The 16,279-nt window shown below is 44.8% G+C and overlaps 1 pseudogene; it reads left to right on the forward strand.

The window, feature by feature from the left end:
* The first annotated feature begins 7,894 nt into the window (after positions 1 to 7,894).
* Positions 7,895 to 13,418, forward strand: LOC142198575 (dead end protein homolog 1-like; annotated as a pseudogene).
* The last annotated feature ends 2,861 nt before the right edge of the window (positions 13,419 to 16,279 follow it).

The raw sequence follows: 16,279 nt of genomic DNA on the forward strand, positions 1-16,279 counted from the left end.
CTTAGTTTAGCTGTTGTATGGCAGGTGAGCAGCATGGCTGCCGACAAGTTGTTTCCATTAGCCGCCCTGTCTTGGTACAGCTGATCTGCAGAGGTCCTGGCGGTGGGCCCCTAGAAACAATTCCACTGGTGGGCCCTAGACATCCCAGTCCAACACTCATGGTGATGAAAAAACAATATATTTTTTTTACCAAAATGAGGAAAACATAAAAAAATCCCACAGAATAAATGTGGTATCGTCATACTCCTACTGATCCCTAGAGTCAAAAAATGAATGTTTTTTAATTTCCCCAGAAAGAATTAATAAAAAGTTGTAGGCACCCCAAAATGTGTTTCATTGACAAATTTATCTTAGGGTGCATTCACACTGAGTAAACGCTAGCTTATTCTGAACGTAAAACACGTTCAGAATAAGCGGCGTCTAAAGCAGCTCCATTCATTTCTATGGGAGCGGGGATACGAGCGCTCCCCATAGAAATGAATGGGCTGCTTCTTTCACTACGAGCAGTCCCATTGAAGTGAATGGGGAGTGCCGGCGTGTACGCTCCGGCATGAGCAGAGCTTGCCGTATACGCCGGCACTCCCCATTCACTTCAATGGGACTGCACGGAGTGAAAGAAGCAGCCCATTCATTTCTATGGGGAGCGCTCGTATCCCCGCTCCCATAGAAATGAATGGAGCTGCTTTAGACGCCGCTTATTCTGAACGTGTTTTACGTTCAGAATAAGCTAGCGTTAACTCAGTGTGAATGCACCCTTATACTGCAAAAACCTCACCCTCATATGGGTGTATCAATAGGAAAAACCCCTTACAGCTTGCACAATATAATCGGCAAATCCTTTTTTTTTTTTGTTGCAGATTGTGAGTTCCATATAGGGATCACAATGTACATTTTTCCTACCAGTATGTCTTTGGAGTATGGGAGGAAATCCACGCAAACATGATGAGAACATACAAACTCCTTGCAGATGTTTTGTCCTTGGCAGGATTCGAAGCCAGGACTCCAGTGCTGCAAGGCATCAATGCTAGTCACTGAGCCACCATGTTGCCCGTACAACACGTCCTTTTCTGCAAAATTGGTTGTAGTAGGAAGGACAAAGTAAATCCTGGTACATTCTAAGTTTAATGTTTAGGATGAGAGACACTAGAATTGACCACTGAGGCTGAGTTCACACACTGCTTTTCTGCTGAAGAACTGCATATGAACAGTTCACACATCCAGGTTTTCAGTTTTTGAAGCCAAAATCAGGTGAAGACACAGAAGGGGTAAAAGTCTGGAGGTGATATCACTGGTTCTTCTTTATAGTCCGCTCCTGGTTTTTGCTTCAAGACCTGATTCTGAAAACCTGCCCATGTGAACCCGCCCTAATGCAGAGTAACATGTGCTGCTCATTACTGCAATTAAACCCTGCAGATAAAAAACACCGTGTGAACCAGTGTCAGAAATGTGGAGAGTGGCTGGAGTCAGTTGGTATTGGAGCCATTGCTGTGTAACATTGGAGGAAATACTGGAGCAGGACCATGTACAAGGAACCCCATGTAACAGTAAGCTTAGACCACTGGTAGAGGGACAATGGTAGTGATCTACTAGGGGGTGAGAGGTCCTGTATCTGTACAGGAGGGGACAATGGTAGCGATCTACTAGGGGGTGAGAGGTCCTGTATCTGTATAGGAGGGGACAATGGTAGCGATCTACTAGGGGGTGAGATGTCCTGTATCTGTATAGGAGGGGACAATGGTAGCGATCTACTAGGGGGTGAGAGGTCCTGTATCTGTATAGGAGGGGACAATGGTAGCGATCTACTAGGGGGTGAGAGGTCCTGTATCTGTATAGGAGGGGACAATGGTAGCGATCTACTAGGGGGTGAGAGGTCCTGTATCTGTATAGGAGGGGACAATGGTAGCGATCTACTAGGGGGTGAGAGGTCCTGTATCTGTATAGGAGGGGACAATGGTAGTGATCTACTAGGGGGTGAGAGGTCCTGTATCTGTATAGGAGGGGACAATGGTAGTGATCTACTAGGGGGTGAGAGGTCCTGTATCTGTATAGGAGGGGGAGTGACCAGAAATACTTATCTGCGTATAGAATATCCAGAAACTGTCTAATATCCTTCATCTGCCTGGTGACTATTCTATATGGTTGTATAAGGGTTTCTATGTCGTCTACTTGCTGTATGTGATGTTATAAATGGTTACTAGTCCCTGACCCCTATATTAGGGATATATGAGCTAGTTATAAGCTGTTGTCTATAGTCATAAAATGTGTTTTGTGGTTTTTTTTTTTTTTTTTTTTTTTTTTTTTTAAACCATATCTGTGCCATAAGAAATACAAATGTCACTGACAGCCTTAAGATATAGCTTTCCTATAGGGGTTGTTGCTAATATTGGATGAATATTACCTGCACTATAAAGATTTTACTGTTATGTATTCTATGAATTACTGTTACTTTTGGTATTACGTTGGTTTCCTCCATTCTGTGTAGTAGAAAACTGTGTAAGCAGAGCTGTATCCTGAAGCTCCTGGGTCCCAATGCAGAATATGTAATAGGGCTCAGACTTGGCGTCTGCCATCTATAAACCGGATGTCTTCTGTAATAGTTCTCTTCCTCCAGGGCTTGGGGGTGACTGCGGCCTCTGCACCCCTATAGCTATCCCTCACAACATGGGACTCATAGTGTGTGTGTTTTGAGACCTTAACCTTCTAGTTCTGTAGGAGACTTCTTAGATGTTGTCAATGATATCTGTTCCATTCTAACTCCATAATCAGAACAAGCTTCATTGAGTCTCAGAAGCTCGGTGTGTTTTCTTGGCCTTGTATGATGAAGTCTAATTCCTCGCTATCCTCTACCATGAATGTTCCCAACTCCTTTTCTTCTTTCTACTCCTATCACCTCTATAGGACATTAACATAACTAAGTCCTGGTTCACATTGATATTCAGGCCATTTATACCCTCAGATAAGTATTATCTCCATTTATTATATCCTGGTGTGATGTTATAGTCACTTTGGGTTAACAATAACCCCCCACTGCTTTGCCTATGATAATATACATGAGACTGCCGGATAACCTCAGAGCAGTTAGTAACGTTCAGGATGTCTGACACATAGGATAGCTCAGATTGTAAAGGGGGTTTGTTGTATCTGATGGGGAGACGAGAGCGACTAGTGGGAATATTAATGGCATTCTTTTCTTCCAATCACTAATTCTAATACTGTAGAGGAGACTCATTGGTACTAATGGTATTGTTATATCCCCAGGCTTGGTGTGATCTTCATTCTGTATGAGCTCAAATTCTTTGCTGTCCTGTACAATGAAGGTCACCAACTCTCCTTCCTCCTCTCCACCTCATTGTCAGTGACTTATTGGCTTCCCCCGGATGTTAATGTAGTCCAAGACTGAGAGACCATAATGTCAGGTAGAGGGGTCTTGGGTGAGGAGCAGGTTACACATGGTTAAGGCTTCTACTGGGAACTTCTCCTTATTAGTTAATAGAGGAGTAAGGTCTGATGTTTGTAAATTTGGTCCATCCTGTCTCCTGCAGTTACTTACTCCTTGGGGAAATATCCAGTCAATGCCACTAGTCTAGGAAAGGCAGGTAGTGGTCAGGCACACAAGTGGTTAATTCTGAATGGCTATGTGATCAATGGGTTAATAGATTCTGGGTATTGGTAAACTGCATACACTCCCCCTATTGTATTATACCTGACTACAGACAATGATCATAAGAGATACCATGGTGGTGGGAGGTTTGGTCTAGTCTTTTACTGGATTGCATTGAGTAACCATGTGATGGGAGAGCTTTTCCAGCTGATGTTACTATTGTCTCTGCCACCTTGAGGTCATGGCTGGACATCTCAGCCTTCCATGGGATGTTAATGTAGTCCAAGACCAAGAGCACATAATGTCAGGTAGAGGGGTCCTGGGTGAGGGGCAGGTTACACATGGTTAAGGCTTCTACTGGTAACTTCTCCCTATTAGTTGGTAGAGGAGTAAGGTCTGATGTTTGTGGCCAGTCGCTGTATAGCCGGCAGTGTCTCCTGCAGTTACTTGCTACTGGGGGTAATATCCAGTCAAAGCTATAAATGTACCAGAAAGCCCCGGTATCCACACTAGGACTTGTAATAAAACCTTCATCTTGCCTTATGTCACTGATCTCTGGGAATATAAATAATATGGGACTTGATGGAAACCAAACTCTCCAGACAGTCAATCCTTAGTCACTCGGCCTGATCTGGTAGCAATCTCTGTCCATGAGCAGTATGTTGTCTGGCTTCTGCTCTGTGCACCAGTCCTCCTCCATACATGTAGTTCAGAGCCCTGGATATTTGCTCTGCCCATCTCTCTGAAGGCCTATGTTCTGCTGATGCCGAGTACCCAGACTGTGCAGTAAGAAACCTCTTCACCCTGTTCCTATCTCTGCAGCTTCACAGCCAGTGGTGTAGCTAAAGAACAAAAGGGATTTACAGCGACCACCGAGACTTACATGGAAACTAAGAAATCTAACCCAAAACTGTGTAGATGACACTTTTATAAGATCTTCTATCTGACACTCTTGCTTCAGTTTACCTGTCTTCTGAACCATGACAACTTGACCAAACAATAAGGCCTGACAGATGTGCCAGTCTGGGAAAGGGTGGGGTGACGGCTTTTGGATTTGTTCTCCATTTGTGATGCACCTTTATTAATAATGTATAGGTGCCATGATATACATCTGCTTTGGGGCTTGCTGAGCACACGGCTGGTAGCCCCTGGATCATATTTATGGTGAGCTGCTCCCCTGTAGTGTTGGTCGGCCCTCACTGCTGTGGTGCTCGGCTGTTGCCTTGTCGGTTAATACCAATGGTGTTTTTTTCCCTTAATACTTTCACCCTTGCCTCATACAATCTGCATTATTTGAGAATTCTTCACCCTTAGGCCACTTAAGATGGGAATAAAACACCTCTGTTCTTGGAGTCTCAGCAGTCAAACCCCCAGCAATTGCATCAACAAGAAATGTTTCTTAACCTATGGAATAGGTATAATAAAAATATATAAAGTATACACTTGTGCTATGGCTAAGTTGTTAGAAGGGGTATTGCTCATTTTTTAGACATATGGCAGCCAAGTCAAGACCCCAAACCTTCAAGTAATGACCAACTGAATAAACCATGAAGGAGCAATGGTAACTGGGTAGTGGTGCTTGGGTCTTGTCAGTGGAGATAATCCAAGCTGTGTAACTGCCTTCTCCTCACCTTCCAGAGGTATCTTGGGAATAACTTGATGACGTCCTTGGCTCTTTTCTCTATACAGCTACAAGGAGTTGAGTTCATTCTCCTTACATCAGTAACTGGATGTAGATCTGTGTCTCTCAAAATAATCAACTAAATCCTCAAGCTTTGCCGTTCCCAAAGACTCTCGCCGTTGCGCAGGTTCTGAATAAGTGGACTAAGGAGCTAAGCAAATGGATGGATAACCATTAAATGGTCTCCATCAATAACCTAAAGCTATGACAAAAGGCTGAGCTATGAGACTTTATGATCTCTCATTGGAAAATCCACACCAACAACCAACTTATTTGAAGCCAACCACGACACGTTTCAGAGATGAGCTGCCTTAAAGTAATAAAGTGGACACTTGTACTACAATACTCTTTCCATTAGTACATCTCAAGCTGCAGAGAACAGGATCTAAAGATATACTTATGTACTATATTATATATAGGATTGTGGGAGTGATATTGATGGAGCAGTATATGGCCCAGCTTATGTACCTGACTTTGCCTTGTCTATTATATTTATACCTCAACCCATTTGCTAATCACTGTTCCTGACCTCAGTCCTCTGCTGCCTGTCCTGACCTCAGGCTTGGCTGCTGACCACAAATGTGTACTGGCCTTAATCCAGACTACAATCCTGCCTGACCTCTGGTGCATTGCATCAGTTACTTGGCCAGCTGCTACCAATACCGGGACCACTCCAAGAGGTAGCGACCTGGTAGTCTCCTTGCAGCGAAGTCCAGATCCCCGTATGGGGGTTAAAGGGTGAATACCGAGGAGGCTACTTAGACAACGCCCTTAGGAGTGGCCCAAAGCCAAACCGGTTTGGTAGCACAGTGGGTTCACATCCATTGTCGTGGCAATTTACTCAGCATGGAGACAAGGAAGGAATGATAGTAACTACAGTGTCAGGGTAAAGTCTCTACATTACTTCTCAATCTAGTAAATGTGTCTGGTTTCAGGTCTCTATACTCCAGTTCATTACTGTGCATTTATTTTGGAGCTTGTCAACTACAATGCACAATTCTGCACCATTGCTTCTGCACTTCCATCCTAGTACAGCAGAAGAAGCCATTTAATGTCTTGAGATACAAAATCTGTCTTGGAATTCAGCACAAATCCTGTCCTCTAGGGTCCTGATCTCTAACCTGTGGTTCCCACCAGTAGGAAAACTAATGATCACACCGAGCCTCAGCAGCCAAAGGCAAGAGTTAGATGCCACAGGTTGGAGACCACTGATCTGAAATCCATGAGAACTGTCAATCATTAAACACAAGAAAAAAACAACTTGATTGACTTTCATCTAGATTATTTCATAACACCTCTTGCATGTAACTTGGGTTTTCTTTTCACTCCATGACAGTTTGTTCATAGGTCTCTTTGCCCAGATTCAGGATTCCATTAGGTGTCATAGTGGACTGAAATACAAGGATTATATTGTATACATATGGAGGTTTTTTTATTTAAAGTTGGCCTTCCTAAAGCAAGTCTATTTGGACATTTAACCAATCGTGTTCTGTTTGGGGTTGTGAAGCATAGGATTGCCAATGAACGCTACCAAACCCCTTCTGTGTCCAAAGCAAGGAGCAGAGATGGTGAATGAGACTCCTCTGCCCATTGAATGAGGTTCATAAACCTCCAGGTGCTGCTGCTCCGTAACAAAGCCCTCTCTATGGGCCTTAATAGTTGAGGTGGAATCTTATATAGTCTAGTAGCTGGAACTCTGGTGTAAATTATATCACTAGTAAAGAAATGGGATGGAAATTAATCTTTCCAGCTGAAACATTAGGCTCTGCCAAAGTTTCCATCGGTGGCTGTTCTGCTTAAATGTCAGTAAGATGTGGAGATAAAATATCAGAAAAGTCTAATAGGGGTCAGAGGAGCTGTCAGGACCCGGGGCCTTATGTGGCCGTAGACATGAGATTTCCTCCACCAGAAAGTTACTGTAAACTCTCTACAGAGACCTCAGGCAGAAACATGAGCTCAGGAAACTGACAATAACTATAGTGAAGGGTTGTGGGGTGGAGGGGTCCCCTTAATGTTATACAGGGCTTCATAATGGGCTCAAAATTGTTGAGACGTTAGCCTGTGGTCTATTTTGTTCCCTTGTGAGTCCATGAGTAGCCATCTTAGTAATATCCTTCTGCTTTATGTATATTGTGGTAGATAATCTTTCCAGTAAGGTTCGGACCTCCTGATATAACATGTTATCTATCGGTGACATGGCGAGAGCAGCTTGTCTTCATTTACTCAGCGGCTTATTCTGACCATTATTCACTTTATCCACAACATGACCATTGCAGGACGGTGAAGAGACCTCATACAGATCAGCTATTCAGCATATAATGTAGTAATGTTTTACCTTCATAGATGAGAGATCCACAGTATACAGGACCCAGGATATATGTCCTGCCTATCAGGAGAATGGGGATTCCTTACTGCTAAAGACTGAATGGTGACGTGGCCGTGTATGTGCAGGACTTTCTATAAATCCCATGAATAGGAATAAAACTGCTAGAGGCCAAAACTGTTGAGGAATCCCCTTAATGTAGACACATCAGCCCTCCATGGGACATTAACATGTTCGACAATGCACATAATGTCAGGTAGAGGGGTCTTGGGTGAGGGGCAGGTTACACATGGTGAAGGCTTCTACTGGTAACTTCTCCCTATTAGTTGGTAGAGGAGTAAGGCCTGAAGCTTGTTGTCAGTGCATGTAGAACCTATGCATATGGCCTACAGTTACCTGGTTTCAGAAGAACTACTGTCAAACCTACAAAGTACCCAAAAAATCCAGTTCTCTACACTAGGGCTTATACCTACTCATTGTTCCTTGTTATATAATTATGAGGACATGAATGGAGTAATATGGGGTATGGTGGACACCAGGCTCCCCGCACAGTCAATCCAAAGTGTGTGTGTGTGTGTGTACTGCTGTAGACCAATTGGCTAAGAATTTGAACTCTCTTGCAAGAGCAATTATGTAATTTCCACCTCAGATCCAAGAGTCTATGCAATATTCAGACGGGACAATTAGGAGTGGGTTGTCTTCTATCTTGAGGCTTGGTGTACCATCTTCTTGGCTATCTATAGTTTCTTCCTCTGTCTTCTACAATGACTCACTGATTTCTCTTCCACCTCAATGTCAGTCTGTCATATCAGCCTTCCATGGGATGTTAATGTAGTCGCAGACCAAGAGGATAAAGTCACGGTGAGGGGCAGGTTACACATGGTGAAGGCTTCTACTGGGAAGTTCTCCTTATTAGTTGGTAGAGGAGTAAGGCCTGAAGCTTGTTGTCAGTGCATGTAGAACCTATGCATATAGCCTTCAGTTACCTGGTTTCATAAGTGTCAAAGCTACACGGTACCCTAAAAGTCCAGTTATCTACATTAGGGCTTATACCCACCTCCCCCCCCACACTGTTCCTTGTTGCATAATTCTGAGGACATGAATGGAGTAATATGGGGTATGGTGGACACCAGGCTCCCCGCACAGTCAATCCAAAGTCTCCCAACTTGATATGGTGACAATCCCTGTCCATTAGCAGCACATTGTCCAGCTTCAGCTCTGCCAGTCCTTTTGTGTATGTAGTCCAGAGCCCTGGATATATGTAGTGACTCCTATCCTTAGCTGATATATAATCATTATAGATCTTTAGGAAACTGGATACACTCAAGAAGAGGCTGGACGAAGCACAGCGCTCAGGGAAGCCTCACATGACGTGGGGCCGGCCGGACGGGAGGCGATTGGTTAATTTGAATGACGCCGCAAGTTGCGTCTTCGTGATTGGGTGAGGGTCGGCCTTTTAAAGGAAAAGCCCGCCAAAGCGCAGCAGTCGCGCTGCTGCAGTACATAGGAAAACTTGTCTCTGGCACCGAGCAGCTGCGATGTGGCATTAGAAGATCTTATCAGCGAATTGCGGGTGTCTGGGGAGCACCGCGATCCGGAGTGGCTGCATTGCCAATTGCGCAGCCGTCTACGGGGGCCTGGGGAGGCGCTGGCAGCGCCTTCACCCAGACGGCCGCGGAGACCAGGCCTCCGGCGTGCCTGAGTCCCGATGAGGCCCTCGGGTCCAGCGCCGTTGCAGGAGCCCCTCACGGGACCCTCCGACCCAAGGTACTCCTAGGTCTGCTGCCAGGAGGCAACCGAGGGGAGGGAGAAATCCATCTAGCAGGCGGTACCCGAGACGGAGGCGGCAGGCCGCGCCTCCGTCCTCTCCTACTACCAGCAGGATTTCCGGACCGTTGTCGGCAGTGCCGTGAGCTTCCGTGGTTGGCCCGGCAGTTGCTCAGCGTGGGTTGGACTCAGCGTCGACAGGGCCGGAGCTCACGGGCCCTCAGCGTGTGGAGGCAAGAGGGCTAATTCCTTTGGGCCTAGCCGTCAGCGTGACCGGGTTGTCGCAGTCACTGGGCCCAGCGACTCCTTCCTCATCTCTGGATAGGGGGTCTGAACTCTCCAGTGCTGCAGTCCCTTCCGTGGTACAGAGGATGGAAGCCAGCGGGTCGAGTGGTCATCTGCCTGCTGTTCAGCTGGATTCCGGAATGGCGGCTGATGGGGTGGCTAGCCCCAGGCAGTCAGGTGAGTCAACTTCTGTGTTTACCATGCAGTTTCCTCTCTTATCGAGCCAGGGTGGGGTTGGTTTCCCTGGGGAGGTGGGCAGGGGTGTTATGGATTTTATGGGATTGATGGGTTCCATGTTTCGGTCATTTCAAGCGGCGCAGTCTCCAGTTCCGGCATGGGTGGGGATTAGTCCGGGTAGTGGGGTTACTTCTGTGTCGGCAGGCACAGGTGTATCGGGCACTCAGGTTTTCTTTTTTTTTTTTTTTTTTTTTCTCTCCCCCCCCCCCCCCCCCGCACCTTTTCTAACTGGTTGCAAGCAAAACTACTGTCAAAGCTACAAAGAACCCAAAAAGTCCAGTTATCTACACTAGGGCTTATACCTACTCATTGTTCCTTGTTATATAATTCTGAGGACAGGAATGAAGTAATATGGGGTATGGTGGACACCAGGCTCCCCGCACAGTCAAGCCAAAGTCTTCCAGCTTGATATGGTGACACTCCCTGTCCATTAGCAGCACATTGTCCGGCTTCAGCTCTGCCAGTCCTTTTGTGTATGTACTCCAGAGCCCTGGATATATGTAGTGACTCCTATCCTTAGCTAATATATAATCATATAGATCTATAGGAAATTAGATACACCCATGCTTTGTCTTATTGGCACCTTGTATCTATTAATAGGGACATTGTCTGCCAGGCTAGGTCTATGTACATAATACTATAGTGACATCCTGTGATACCTGAGTATAAGATGGGGAGAATATCTTTGCTCCAAGAAATGTATAATATACAAATGCACATGTCACTATCTACACGTCCATATTCTCTAACAGGAATGGCCGGGTTTAAGACTCATTGTTGTTGCTCTCCTGTCCATACTGCATAACTTTCTAAACTTGACAAATAAAAAATATATATTTAACCAACTTCCACCTCTTAAAATTGTCTACCTTTTTGCCCAGAGAATATTGCTGTGTATCTGCCCCTGATATATAATGCTGGACATTGGTGTTGTCCTGGTGTCTAGCCATCATGTCCATGTCTCTGATATGAGGACACTTGGTCACACAACCACAGTCTCTGGTTATATGGTAGACTATTAATGGTGGCTTATTAAAATGGGATGTCCTTCTGTACCAACAGGTTGTTTGGGGTGGGAAAAAAACCCACTCTCCCTATCCTTGGGACCGTTATTGGTCTTGATCTTTGTTTTGCTCCGTTCTGAATTTAGTGGTGGACAAGACACATGAGTGTCACATTATATAGAGTATTTATCTCATGAGCTTTAGGGACCCTTCACATGCTGTAAGCGCGCCGCTCACTTATACACATGTCCGAGCACATTACTTCCAAACAGAGCCTATTGCTTTCAATGGGAAGCACAAGTATATCGACATATACGTGCGCTTCCCATTGAAATCAATGGGCTCTGTTTGGAAGCGCTGCACTTGGACACGTGTATAAATGAGCAGCGCGCTTACACCATGTGAAGGGACACTTAAATTTGATACATGTCTGACTGTTGCAGTGACATGAATGGCTACTCCTTGTTGGACCAGGTATTCCACATGGGTTCAGCACAATCTTTTGTAAATGAAACCAAAATGAGCAGCAGAACAAGCTCAACAGAAAATGACCAAACTGTACAGGATGATCCCTCATAAAAAAATGACAAGGTCTTACAACTTGTGTAATGGGACGATTTCCAATACAATTTTTGCATTATATTATAGGTTTTTGCATTTGCCTAATGTTCATGTGTAAATATTCTCCCCCCTTCCCTGACAATCTAGAACTTTTTGGTCTTTGTACTGTCATCCCCATGTACAGAGTATAATGGCAGGACTCTCACTAGGTAAATATCCTCCATATAGCATTGGTTTTTGCAGTGACTAGTATGGCGTCATAACCTAATCCTGCTCCATAACCTGAGTGGCCGCTGCCATATAACTGGACGTTCTCCTGTCCTTGTAGTCCATGATGTCTCCTATTCACCTGGAGCCAAATAGTGATGGGGTTCATCTGATTCTGGAAAGGGAATTACCAATTCTACAAACTGTATTTGGGAAGTTTCTGCTGGTGTTGGGTGACCAGACCTTTTCCTAGGTGAAGAATTATTGTCCATATACAAATTTAGGTTTTTGTGGATCAATAGAAACTTTCTTCTGGCTCAGTTTTCTTTGCTACACTGTAGACAACTTGCACATGACCCCACAATGCTTTATGTAGATGTAGATCTGTTAGTTTTTGTCCCTGAAAGTGATGATCTGTATTCCTGGTAAATGAGCACTTGCTATATAGAACGTCCTGGAAGTTTCAGAGCCCAGAACTGCGGTGCGAGTAGCTTGTAGTAGTCAGTGATGTCACATCAGTAGTCCTGGATATTGTAGCGGGATATTGGTCACAGCCATTACATGTTACCAGTTACTTGGGTGTCAATAATCCTCATTTTCCCTGTCATAGGGGATTGTTCTTACATAATAAGGATATTAGATGGTGCGGATGACATTACTCCAGCAACATCATTGTAATATAGAAGTGATGAGGATGTTGCAGTTAGTTGAGCACTTCATTGTTGGTTGGGTTGTCACACAATGGCCATTACACTGGTGCCGGTGAGGAAGACTCTCCTGCTGAGAACTGACTGGTAAATGGGACTTCAGGTGACCGTACACTCTGGTCTGGCAAGGGGAATTTTTTTTTGGGGGGGAAAAATGGTCAGAATCACATCTGGTAGAATCCTTCTAACATCATAGTGTGAATAGGGATAACTTGTGACCTGCAGAGAGCAGATGTGGCCATTGTCATAAAGCTTTCCAGTGACCGCCTCCTGCACCATCTGCTCCAGGTTGTCTCTGTATTGGCCCATATGAGCCCCAGTACTGACTGCTGAAGACAAGCCTGTAGGCCGATGGAGACCTCACTAGATTAATACACAGCCACAGACCATACAAGATGGCATTCTGAGAAACTGTTAGTATATTGTTATCCAAAGCACCGAGAAGAGTGAGATTACACTGGACGGCCTGCTGGGGTTTCTGGATAAAGATGTGATAGTGATAATCCTGGGAGAGTCCAGAACTGACATATATACAGTATCTCTATGCCAGCACCACCGCAAACTCCAAAAAACATGGCTGTTGTGAAGTACATCTCTCACAGGGCTGCCGCCTTGGCAAAGAAGCATCTCTGTGAAGGTGTCCAGGTCGTATGTGGCTATCTCTTCACAGTAGACTGGCTTCAGCAGTCGGTAAGACAAAGCTACAAGCTGCCACCCTGGTGAAACCAAACTTCTTACCTCTGAAAGTAACACCAGCGGCTGAGGTTACACAAGAGAAATTCACACCCAGTGCTGTCCAATGTCTGCAACGACTGTGTGACAACATGAAACTTGGCCACCTACACTACCAGATCAAGTTCCTGACCCTCGCACATGTGGATGCACAAGGTTTAGGTAGTAAGTGCAAATCCTGATGCGTCCTGTACACTTCACAGGGTATTGTTGGCTTGCGGGTGACAAGCTGATTCCAACAGACAAGTACCAGCAGGCCAAGGAGATGGTAGTCTTGCATATTCTGAAGTAACTGGGGTACATTGCAGACTAGCGGGCTTTTTTATTCTGAAGATTCTGAAAAAAAAAAATATATAATTTATTTGTATGCCAACAAATGAAATTATTTTTTATTTTTTTTTTTTAAACACATAAATCTGTATGACTTTGTCCTGAACAAGGCCCAGTCACTGCTCATTGACACTACACCCCCTCACTCTTGGTCACATAACTTTTTATTTTTTTGCAAATACAACTTGTCCCTACATTCCCCGGCCCGGGCTCTCGATGATGATTTTGTAGCACTTAGTGATGTCCTGAACCTCCAGTTTGGATGATGGCTCTATTGTAGCTTTATAACTGGTAAGACTGGCTTTCCTATTTATTAGAGATAAGCAAACAGTAAAATATTCGATACTCGTTTCGAATAGCTGCTCAATATTCAGGTTATTAATTTGGTCCAAGACCACAGAATGTCGATCAGAGGGGTCTTCAGCAAACAGTAAGCTGAATATCTGTAACGCTTGTCACGGTCTCCCAATTTGTAGGTAGCGGTGTAAGTCCTGAAGTTTTCTGCCACTGTCTGAATAGCTGGTACATCCAATCTTCAGTTGCCCCCACCCAGGGGTAATATCTAGAGATGAGCAAACAGTAAAATATTTGATGTTCGCTATTCGTTTTGACTAGCCTCTCAATATTCAACTATTGAACCCCATTATAGTCTGCGTGATGGGGAGCAGGTGATATACGCAGTAACTGCACGGAACAACAATATAAAACAGTTTAATAAAGAAAGGAGGGGAAGGGAATGAGAACGTAAGAAAGAAGTATACAGTAGCTAAGCAAAACGTATAACTTCAATATGGCAGTGTACACAACAGATTGTGGTAGTTACCCCTCTAGTGTCCTTAGTTAGAACCTGCATGCATTGTCTAGGAGAGGCCTCTATTAAAGTCAGTAACCCGGTGCACCGTATCAATCTTCCAGACAGAGGCCTGTTTTTTTCTTCCAGCACACAAAGCTGCTTTAAAGCTTGACCGAGCTGTATGGCTACTCACTCCCACGTACCTCTGTTTACAAGCTGACACAAGGCAGGAAAAGTGAAGTCTCTCAGGGCCCTTGTTTATCAAAGGAAAGTCCTTAATGGGCACAGCAGCCCTGCAGCAGGTCCTCCTAGCATGACATGTGTCTCCTTCTGCCTGCAGCTTCCTGTAGTCACACGCTTTTCCTCTCTGGAACATACCATTTTTCTCTGAGCTGTAGGGGGGGGTTCTTTTGTGAATAGATTTGCCCTGCAATTTGGTCTTTCAGCAGCAGAAGATCAGACAAATGACAGTTATTCCACAAGCCCCTTACATATGGGAGAAAATGCTTAGTTTCAGGGGATCCCACCATTTGACTCAGGAGGGTCACTAAGTCCACTATGACACCCCAGGAAATGATGTCAACACCCTGGAATACAACTGGGACAGCAGGGGAAGCTCTGGGGGCATCTAACAAGCCCAAGTCCCTGTTTTACCCCAACATCACAGCCGAACTACTACACACTTCCCACACTCCAAAAACTTCTATCAAAGCGGGAAAATACCTGGAAACCTTCTGTACTCCCCAAACGGATGGACACAAACCCAAATTTAAGCTCAACAAACATTAACAAGCACCCCTTTAAATCACATTGCCCATGACAACCACAGATGGAATAGACAATGGGAAATCCTTCAGTCCCCACCCTGAACTGTCATTGTGGATGTGTGTGATGTGGTAAGACCTTCCAAAATTCATTTTTCTAGCCCTTAACATGAGCCCTTCCAAATTCAGTTACAGGCCCTTAAGCTGAGCTACCAGCAGAGATTGAGGCCCTTCAGGAGACTTCAGCCTTTACCTGCAGAGTTTTAGGCCAGGAATGTGAAAGAGGTCAAAATCCTACTATACATGTACTGTCACGTTAGATATAAGGCCGTCACCTCACCTATCCCAGGCTGTGGAGTCTGTAGTGTTATGGCAGGTTTCAGGTTTATGATGGAGCTTCTTTGTGAAAGCAAATACCATAGACCTGGACATGGCCATATAATAACCCTCCATATACTGGATATTCCTGTAGAGTAATGTGGAGTCTGTAGTTGAAGTGATGTGGCCTACAAAACAGACTCCACATTACTCTACAGGAATATCCAGTATATGGAGGGTTATTATATGGCCATGTCCAGGTCTATGGTATTTACTTTCACAAAGAAGCTCCATCTGAAACCTGCCATAACACTACAGACTCCGCAGTCTGGGATAGGTGAGGTGACGGCCTTATTATATCTAATGTGGAAAGTTACAAAGGACGGGCACAAATCCTTTACACACGACCCCTGGATGTCTGCACAGCGCTCTATACACTGTATATGAACAGCTTGTGTGGGGTTTGTGATGAACTGTATATACCTGAGGGAGTATCTTGTATTGTTTGGTGCTATGTGGTGTGTGTGTGCGCTGTCTTCTGCACGAACTGTGTTCAGTCTATTAAGCACTTGGCTCGCACCACCATTTTTATAGCCTTGTGCCTAGTAATGGTGGATGAAGCCTCTTGTATATATTGTACCTGCAGCCGACCAGGTCTAGTCATAAACTCGTCTATTTCTGCATAAGAATTCTCCTTAATTACCAGTTCACACCATCAGGGCTCCAGGGACTACCGTTCTGACTGCATATATTCGGTAACTACAGTTCTTGCTGCTTCTGTAGGATCTCCTGATGTCCCCCCATGAATCAGTCTATGGCAGCTGAAATGTGTGGAGTAGGGTGATATGGGGAGGGGGATGGCATTGAATAGCAGAGGACTGTATAGAGACAATGTTTGAGGTTGCCATTGACAATAGTAGACCTATGTTTGATTCTCTTGGCCTTCTGATAGTTCATCCTACATATTGT

This window comes from Leptodactylus fuscus, chromosome 3 (assembly GCF_031893055.1).
Source record: "Leptodactylus fuscus isolate aLepFus1 chromosome 3, aLepFus1.hap2, whole genome shotgun sequence".
Lineage (NCBI taxonomy): Eukaryota > Metazoa > Chordata > Amphibia > Anura > Leptodactylidae > Leptodactylus > Leptodactylus fuscus.